The sequence below is a fragment of the Mauremys reevesii genome, linkage group 4, assembly GCF_016161935.1.
Source record: "Mauremys reevesii isolate NIE-2019 linkage group 4, ASM1616193v1, whole genome shotgun sequence".
Classification (NCBI taxonomy): Eukaryota; Metazoa; Chordata; order Testudines; family Geoemydidae; genus Mauremys; species Mauremys reevesii.
In genome coordinates this window covers 84,988,720-84,997,257 of record NC_052626.1, presented here as the reverse complement: position 1 = coordinate 84,997,257, position 8,538 = coordinate 84,988,720, and the positions used below count along the sequence as shown (strand labels likewise).

General features: G+C 51.1%; 1 pseudogene; it reads right to left on the bottom strand.

The window, feature by feature from the left end:
• Window positions 1-6,549: 6,549 nt before the first annotated feature.
• Window positions 6,550-7,774, bottom strand: LOC120403950 (annotated as a pseudogene).
• Window positions 7,775-8,538: the final 764 nt, after the last annotated feature.

Below are 8,538 nucleotides of genomic sequence, written 5' to 3'. Positions count from 1 at the left end.
GGTGCACACATCCATCAAATCTAGGGTAACAAACAAGCTTCCTTTGGTGAGTGTCACAACAAAATGCAAAGTGAAGCAGACTTTTCAGTACAAGTATTTAAGCTCCCAGGCTGGTCTTTTCAAGGTTTTGTGCAGCTTTTCTTTGAGAATGAGGATTGATAGGTCATTAATACAGTGATAGCTTTGTGTCAAGTTTTCACCCACCAGTGATAGTGTATTTTTGTCTTCTATCATTTTCCTGTGTGAGTTCATTCAAGAGTATAGTGATTGTCTGGTTTCACCCTAATATTTGTTGTTGGGGCACTTAGTGCAATCGAGGAGATACACCACATGTTGTGATTGGTGTGTTTTAGAGTAATGGATCTTGAAATCCGTTTTGTGAATGCTGTTGGTCATCATAGAAATGGAAATATGGCTGCGGGTTTTGTGTCTGTTGTTCTGGCAGGGTATGGTACCACTTTGAGTTGGTGTGACCTGCACTATGGGGAGCTTGCTTACGATGCTGAGAATGGTGAGCTTGGGGGGTTGTTTGAAATGCCAGAAGAAGGGGCTCAGGATGTGGACCCTATCAAGTCTATGTTGTAAATTCATAATGTTGCTAGACACTAAAATCTCGAATTGAACACAGAGGCTGGATATATGGCTCATTATAACAATCTGTGACCCACTGAGCCTCCTCCTCCAGGTTCTCCCGCCTGCCCATTCCCCTCTATGACGGGAGACAAGTTCTCTGGCAACTTTACCTTGAACGAGCCGTTGAAATATGTGTTAACTATTTAGGCTTCTGTTCCTCTTTGTACTTAGCTGTGACACTCTGAGTACCTTTCCCTGCTCTGTGTAAGCTCAAAACCTTGTCTCTCTCACCAACAGAAGTTGCTCCAATAAAAGAAATCAGCTCATCCACCCTGTCTGTCTGCATTTCTAAGACAGTGGTCAATATGATACCAAATACTGTATGTAGCTAGCATTCATCACATCCTCATTCAATCTCTTCTCCTCCCATGTTGTACATTTTCAACTTTCTCCCCATCCTCACTTTCATCTTCATTCCTGTTCTTCCACCTCTCTCCTCCCCTGCTCTAACTCTACCAGAATCACCCAAAAAGGCTAAGAATGTTACAAATACTTTGGACTCCCTGACAGGAACAAGGGCACCTACTGAGGCTTTTTTACCCCCGAATAAGTACATCCATACATGTGAGACTTGGAAGGAAGAAGGGAGGCAGAGAAATCTGAGTGAGAAAAAAGACAGGGAGGAAGATACAGGTGGTGATGGTTGTCAGAGAGCAATGCTTTTGGCCATTCATTCAAAAATGGCTTCAGGACAGAAAGATGAAGACAAGGAATGAAAGTTGAAAGGAAACAGAATCCTCAGCAGCACAGTTGAGAGGCATTAGTTAAACTTGATGGGTTATTCGCTATTGTTTCCAAAATGCTGGGATGAGCTGGGGAGGGGCTGTGTCATTGACGGAAAAACAGTATAAAAAAGTGACTCTGGCAATTGTATTCTGCCCAATTTACCTGCAGTCCCACACAATGTAGTGATGGCCATGGGGTGATGGGAGTACGAATGGAATGATAACATGGAGATTTGTCCTGCTTTGAGCAGGGCGTTGGACTATATGACGTTCCAAGGTCCCTTCCAACACTAATCTTCTATGATTCTATGGGAAGATTCTAGAATACATTAACGTGAGTGAGTGAGAGGGTCTTATCCCGATGAACGGTCCAGGGGATAAGTCCTGGCTGAGGACTCTGGATAGCTGCTTCAGTATCCATCTCAAAAGTGAGAACAATAATCTTCCTTTTCGCCCTCCGTTATTCTGTCTCGCCTACTTAGATTGGGGCATGGATTGTGTGTCCTTCATTTACTGTGAGTCTGTGCAGCACCCAAAAGAACAGAGCCCTGATCTCAGGGTGACCAGAAAGCAAGCGTGAAAACTCGGGACATGGGGTGGGGAGTAATAGAAGCCTATATAAGAAAAAGACCCAAAAATCAGGACGATTCCTATAAAGTCGGGACATCTAGTCACCCTGATGATCTCAGCTGGGTCAGGGACTGGCTCTCACTGTGTGTCTGTGCAGTGCCTGGCACGATGGGGACCCATCTCTTTGGGAGCTTCTAGGTTCAACTGTAATATAACTTGTTGGCACCCACTGAGGATCTGCTCCAGAGAGAGACTGGGGGAGAAAATAAACTTTAGGAGGAAAGTAAGGTGGGACAGAAGGTTGGTTAAAAAGAGAACTGCTCCTGATACTCCAGTGAGATCCACCACTGGAGATCCATGCACCCACTGGACTCCCACCAAGGCTCCGTCCAGCCAGTTCAGATTGGGGCCACAGCATCTGTGCTATTGATAAGCCTATGCTGGTAACAACCCTGATTTTGGAGATGTGGCAGGAAACATCCATCCATCCTAATCATCATAATCCCCCGGTCAGTCTGTCTGCCTGTCTCCATTCATTGTGCTGTTCCCTTCCCCACTCTCTCACTCTGCCTATTTCAAATCCCCTCCGCCCCTGACTCACCTTCATTCACCTCCGGATCTGCTCTCCCAGACCGCTCCTGCCGGAACAGCTCCGGGCTGTTCAGATGCTCTGATACCAGGGCAGAGTTTTAGCTGCAATCCCTGCTCCCTTCACTGAAACCCGCTCAGTGCTTGCAGAGCCCGGAGATGAGGCACCCCAGGCCGAGGGGCTGAATGTCTACGGGGTTTGGGAGGAGGTGGGTAAGGAAACCAGCTAACTCTGTCCACCTGCTGTGTGGGCAGCACAGCCACCTCTGGCTCTGGAAACCTGAGCTGGGTGGGGATGTCCTAAGCCTCTCTCAGTGGGAAGGGGCTGCTGAGAACCCAGCGACGGCAGTGCTGGGAACATTAGAAAAGCCAGAGATGAGAGAGAGAGAGTTACTGAGTGTGTGTGGGCTGACAGAGGCTAGGCATGGGCAGATGGAAATAGAGAGGGGGAGTCAGATGGAGAAAAGGATGGATGTGGAGAAAGAGAGGAAGTCAGAGGTGAATTGGTAGAAGGACAGAGAAAGGCAGAGGACAATAAAGAAAGAGAGAGATGGACAGAAGAGGAGAGAGCTGAATAGATGCAGAAATGTACGGTGGATGGCTAGAAGGATGAGCTGGCAAGCCAGACCACTCTAAAGCCGTCCTTGTGTCTCCAAGCTTACGGGGATGGTATCTCTATGTGTCTCGGTGGGCTGAGGTCCAAAGCATGGCCAGGAAGGGCCCCGTCTCTGAGACTGCAGGTGTCTCCTCCCACACAGCTCAGGATCTCCGTCCCAGACTTCTAAGGGCCGTGTGAGGGGAGGGACACAAACCTTTATGGTTGTCAGAGCTGGAGAGTATGGGGAGAGTTTCCTCCCTGCATCGTCCCCAAGGGGCTGGCAGTCAGCTGGTGATGTTTGCAGAGCCCCAAGGACCAGGGTTGACAGTTTTGTGGGAAAAGTTAGGTCAGGCCAGGGGGCTGGTAAATAACAGCTTAAGCCTGGCTTATACCCAGAACCTGGAAAAAAAGAATTGCATCAGTGTCCAACATCATAGAACAAATCTTTTCAACCTTCAAATGCCTGCATTTACACCTGATGAATAGGCTTGTTCTACACACTACAGAAACTTGAAAATGACTTTTTGCAGAAGGGCATGGGGTATTGGAATAACTGGACAGTTACCTGATACAGAAGGGTATCTGGTACTGGAGTAACTGGACAATGACCTGATGCAGAAGGATATGTAGTATCAGATTGGCTGGCAAAGGATCTGGTGCCAAGATATTCGGCCCCTGTCTGTAACAGAGGAAACTCTGGGACTGGTGCCAACTGTCCCTGGCAGAGTAAGTGCCCTCATTAGGCTTCAGAATGCAACATGTTGGGCACTGTTAGAGTCTTGGCTCCTGGCTCCAGCTGTGGGATCCAGCAATTGGGACTTATTAAAAACATGCTATTTGTGACATGGCCTCTGATGAGTCCCTTGTGGGGCCATTAAAAATTTTTCTGCTTCAGATTAAGAAGGGAATCGAAGTTAATCCAAAGGGAGTCAAAGTCGAGCGAGCCCCATGAGCAGCGGGAGAGATTTTGTGTTAATTTCCAGTGGAATAAGGGGGCCCAGAGATCACAGGTGTTAGCATGATCCTGTCACTTATACAACACTAAGCAGTCAAACCTGGTTCAGGGTTTTGAGGACAGAGACCTCAGCCTGCTCAATCCCATGGGCAAACCACCAGAAAATTTACGCCAAAGTCTGGAAATGTATTGAATCAGATGTACCAGAAGAAAAAGAATTTCAGCACAAGACATACATCAGTTTGAATCTGCCATTGGCTTGTTCTGAGAACCGAACGTAACCCAAACTTTTCAAAAGACCCATTCAGAGAGGATAGCAATTCATAGGATCATAGAATATCAGGGTTGGAAGGGAACTTAGGAGGTCATCTAGTCCAACCCCCTGCTTAAAGCAGGACCAATCCCCAGACAGATTTTTGCCCCAGATCCCTAAATGGTCCCCTCAAGGATTGAACTCACAACCCTAAGTTTAGCAGGCCATTAGACTCTCTTCTTTTGTCAGACAATCGCTCATAGTGGGAAAGAAAAGGTTTTAGTTCAGTTGATGGCTGTGACTGGTGGTTTCCTGTCTTTAACAAAAGAGACTGACACAGGAGATAGGATGGCAGTACAGCTTTTCTAAATCTCTGGATAAAAGGTGGCTGCTCAGTCTTAGCATCCAGGACAAGTATGCTGCTCTAACTCATTAAACCCACACTCCCCTCCCACAGCTGGGGAGAGAACCCAGGAGTCCTGACTCCCAGTCCTGTCTACTATCTGTCTCTGCAGGGCGGATAAAGGATTTAGCAGCAGGATAGATTGCTTGTAGATGAACTGGTCTTGTGTATTTAGTGCTATAGGAAAGGGGTTCTATCACTGGGTCCACACAAGTGCAGGTAGCTGGGTCTGCATTTCCTGACTGATCCGCACAGCATCCACTGACAGCATCCAGCCCCGGGTTTGTGGGAAAATCACTGGACAAGTGTGTGACTTATTCCCTGGTGGGTTCTCTGCTTGGGGAGGCAGCTCCTCCTTATCCAAGCATCCAACCATTGTTCTGAATCCTCAGGGGAGATTGGAGAAAAGACCCACCCCTTTGTCTAGGCCTTGATCTATTTTCTAAGAAGTGCTAGGTCCCTCTACTCCTCCTCTCAGCTGACTGGCCTGTACACAAAGACCTCCATGGCCAGCTTACAGATTTCCTGCACCTGGTGGAAGATAAGCTAGTGCCTCCAGGGTCAGGAGACCTTGCTGGAATCCCTCCACACCAGGAGTGTCACAAGGTCCAGAACCCTGGATCAGTGGGTGATGTTGCACACCCAGGGCTTGAGCTGGGGGAGGAAGCCAGGCCCGTGTAGTGGTACCACTTGGCCACCTGGCAGAGTGGATCCCTGACCAAGTCATTATAGCAGGTCAGGAGGTAGTGTCACACAGGGCAGGAGGTGGGCAGTGCACTGCAGCCACGTACATGCTGTCCTGTACATGAACATGACCAGATAGGTGTTGGGTGATAGGTGAGAGGTGTAAATGGCTTGGGGGTCCTGGACCAGGTGGATGATATGGATGCATAGAGTGGGTAGAGCGCCTCCAGCTGGAAGAACCTGATGACCTTCAGTGCCATGTGGCTGTAGATGACACATGCCCCCACCACATTCCCAGAGGGGCTGGTGCCGCAGAGAGCCTGGCACTCTGTGAATGTCATGATGTCCCTGCTCTGGAAGGCCTTCTTATCAAAGAGTACTACCATTGTGCCGAATCCTCAGTGGAGATTGGAGAAAAGACCCACCCCTTTGTGGGAGCCTCAATCTCTTCTTTAAGAAGCACTTGTTCTCTCTGCTCTTCCTCCAAGATGCCTGGCCTGTACACAAAGACCTCCATGCCCATCTTGCAGATCTGCACCTGGTGGAAGGGAGGCTGGTGCCTCCAGGCTTGGGAGCAGGTCTAGCACCCCGCAGGCGTCACAATGTCAGCGTGCTGGAAGACCTATGACACTCAGTGGGGCTGCAGCATGAAGAACTGTAGCGCGGCCGCCTCCCACCGGAAGAGGGAATGGAGAAGGTCTCAGGCAGGCCCCTGCAGCAGCTCTGGGCTGCCTCCGGGCAGGAGGTGGAAGATTTGCTTCGCCAGCTCCATCAAGTGGAAGATGTCAGGATGCTGGCTGAAGAGCTGGCTGGAGCAGGGCCACCCGGGGGGGGGGGCAAGAGGGGCAATTTGCCCCAGGCCCTGAGCCCTATACGGGCCCCCACCAGAGTTTTTCGGGGCCCCTGGAGCGGGGTCCTTCCCTCACTCCGGGGGGCCCGGAAAACTCTTGCGGGGCCGGGCGCAGGAGGTTCTTCTGCTCCCGGTCTTCGCCGGCGGGGGGTCCTTCCGCTCCGGGACGGAAAGACCCCCCGCTGGCGAATTACCGCCGAAGACGGAGCGAGACCCGCCGCCGAAGTGCAGCCCGGTCTTTGGCGGTAATTCAGCGGCGGGGGGCCCTTCCATTCCGGGACCCGCCGCCGAAGTGCCCCGAAGACCCGCGGCGGGGGCCCCTCTGCCACCGAATTACCGCAGAAGACCCGGCTGCACTTTGGCGGTGGGTCGCGCTTCAGCGGTAATTCAGCGGCGGGGGGTCCCACCGTGGGTCTTCGGGGCACTTCGGCGGCAGGTCCCAGAACAGAAGGGCCCCCTGCTGCCGAAGACCCCGGGCCCCCGGAATCCTCTGTGCGGCCCTGGGCTGGAGAAGGTGGAATATGAGCACCAGCTAGAGAGGGGGAGCACATGGGTCCTGCCAGGAGTGGATGGCATGGTGCTGTACCCGTTTCGCAGTCCCAGCACCATGTGGGGACATGATCAGAGAGATTAAAATGCAAACCTCCTAGATGGGAAAGGCTCCATATCCCATTGTCTGGCCCCCTGAGCCAGCCAGTCTCCATGACCTGAGACTGGATCGGAGCTGCTGCCCCACAGCTTTGGGGCCCCTGAACATCCTTGCTCCTCAGCGTGCAGATCGGGGAGTTGAGCATGCGGGTGATGATGCCATAAAAGACGGAGACCATCTTGCCCCGGTCCTGCAAGTAGCTGGAGGGAGGCTGTGGATACATGGAAATAGTGGAGCCGTAGAAGAGTGACACAATGGCCAGGTGGGAGACACAGGTGTTGAAGGCCTTGAGCTTACCCTGGGCAGAGCGAATCCTCAGCACTGTGGTGACAATGTAGCTGTAGGAGACCGGGATGAGGCCCAGTGGCACCATCAGGAAGAGACCACTGACAGCAAATGCCTGGGCCTCATTGACAGAGGTGTCGACACAGGCTGGCTTGAGCAGGGCCAGCACCTCACAGAAGAAGTGGTTGACCCAGTTCTGGTCGCACTGGGGCAGCAGCACGGTCAGAATGGACTGCAGGATGGAGTTGCCACAGCTGCACAACCAAACAGTGGCTGCCATCTGCAGGGAGAGGCAGCGGCTGGCAGGTGGCAACATAGTGGTCGTAGGCCATGAGAGCAAGCAGGAGGCACTTGGTGCCAGCCAGCGAGAGGAAGATGTAGAGCTGGGATACGCAGCCTGCCCAGGTGACAGACTTATGGATGCTGTGGAAGTTCACCAGCATCTGAGGAACGGTGCTGGTGGTGTAGCAAAGGTCCAGGAAAGAGAGGTTGCTGAGGAAGAACTACATAGGGGTGTGGAGACTGGGTTCCAGCCACAAGACAACGATGATGGCCAGGCTCCCCACCATAAAAAGCGGCATCTCCAGGCGTACACAGGAGCGTCACCTTCAAGAGCTCCCCATGTGCTCTCAATGAACCCTGCCCCCTTCATACTTTGTCATAGAAAATCTGGGCCAGCTGGGTGGCAGGTCAGATCCTTCTGCCAGGGAATGGCTTTGTTGCAGAAAAGTGGTTGTGTGGCACTTAGTGACAAAGGAGGGTCTATATGCCAGGGAATCAAAGTGTCCTAGAAAACTAGATCTGTGGCAGTTGGTGAGAGTAATAGGATACAGATGGCAAGAAATGGATTTGTCATTGAAAATTGATGCTTAGATTGTAAGCTCTTTCCAACAGGGAGTTTTTTTTTCTTTATTTCTGCAGGTCCTGGTTGTGACTGTGTCTCCTAACTATGACTCCAGTTTTATCTTATCCATAACAATAATATGCCGAGAAATTAAATCATAGAACAGTGGATCTGTGGCAATTGATAGTAGTCATAAGATACTGTAACAGGGCCCCTGCCTCCCGAGCACCCGCTCATGGCCTGGTTAGGTCTGTGGTGGCTATCCTCTCTTTGTCCTCTTCAGGACTCCTTAAGAAATCCACACAGTCTGTCTCATGGCTAACAGCAACCCTGTCCGGGGCTCATTCAATAACAGAAACAGTTCAAAACAATCCTCCGGGTCCCAAAAGAAAGCCCATCACAGCAACACAAAAGTTTATATTCAGCTTTGAGGTCTTCTACCACTCCCAGGGCTCCTCTTCTGTCCCAGTCACCACTTCATAAAGCCACCACTCCCAGCCC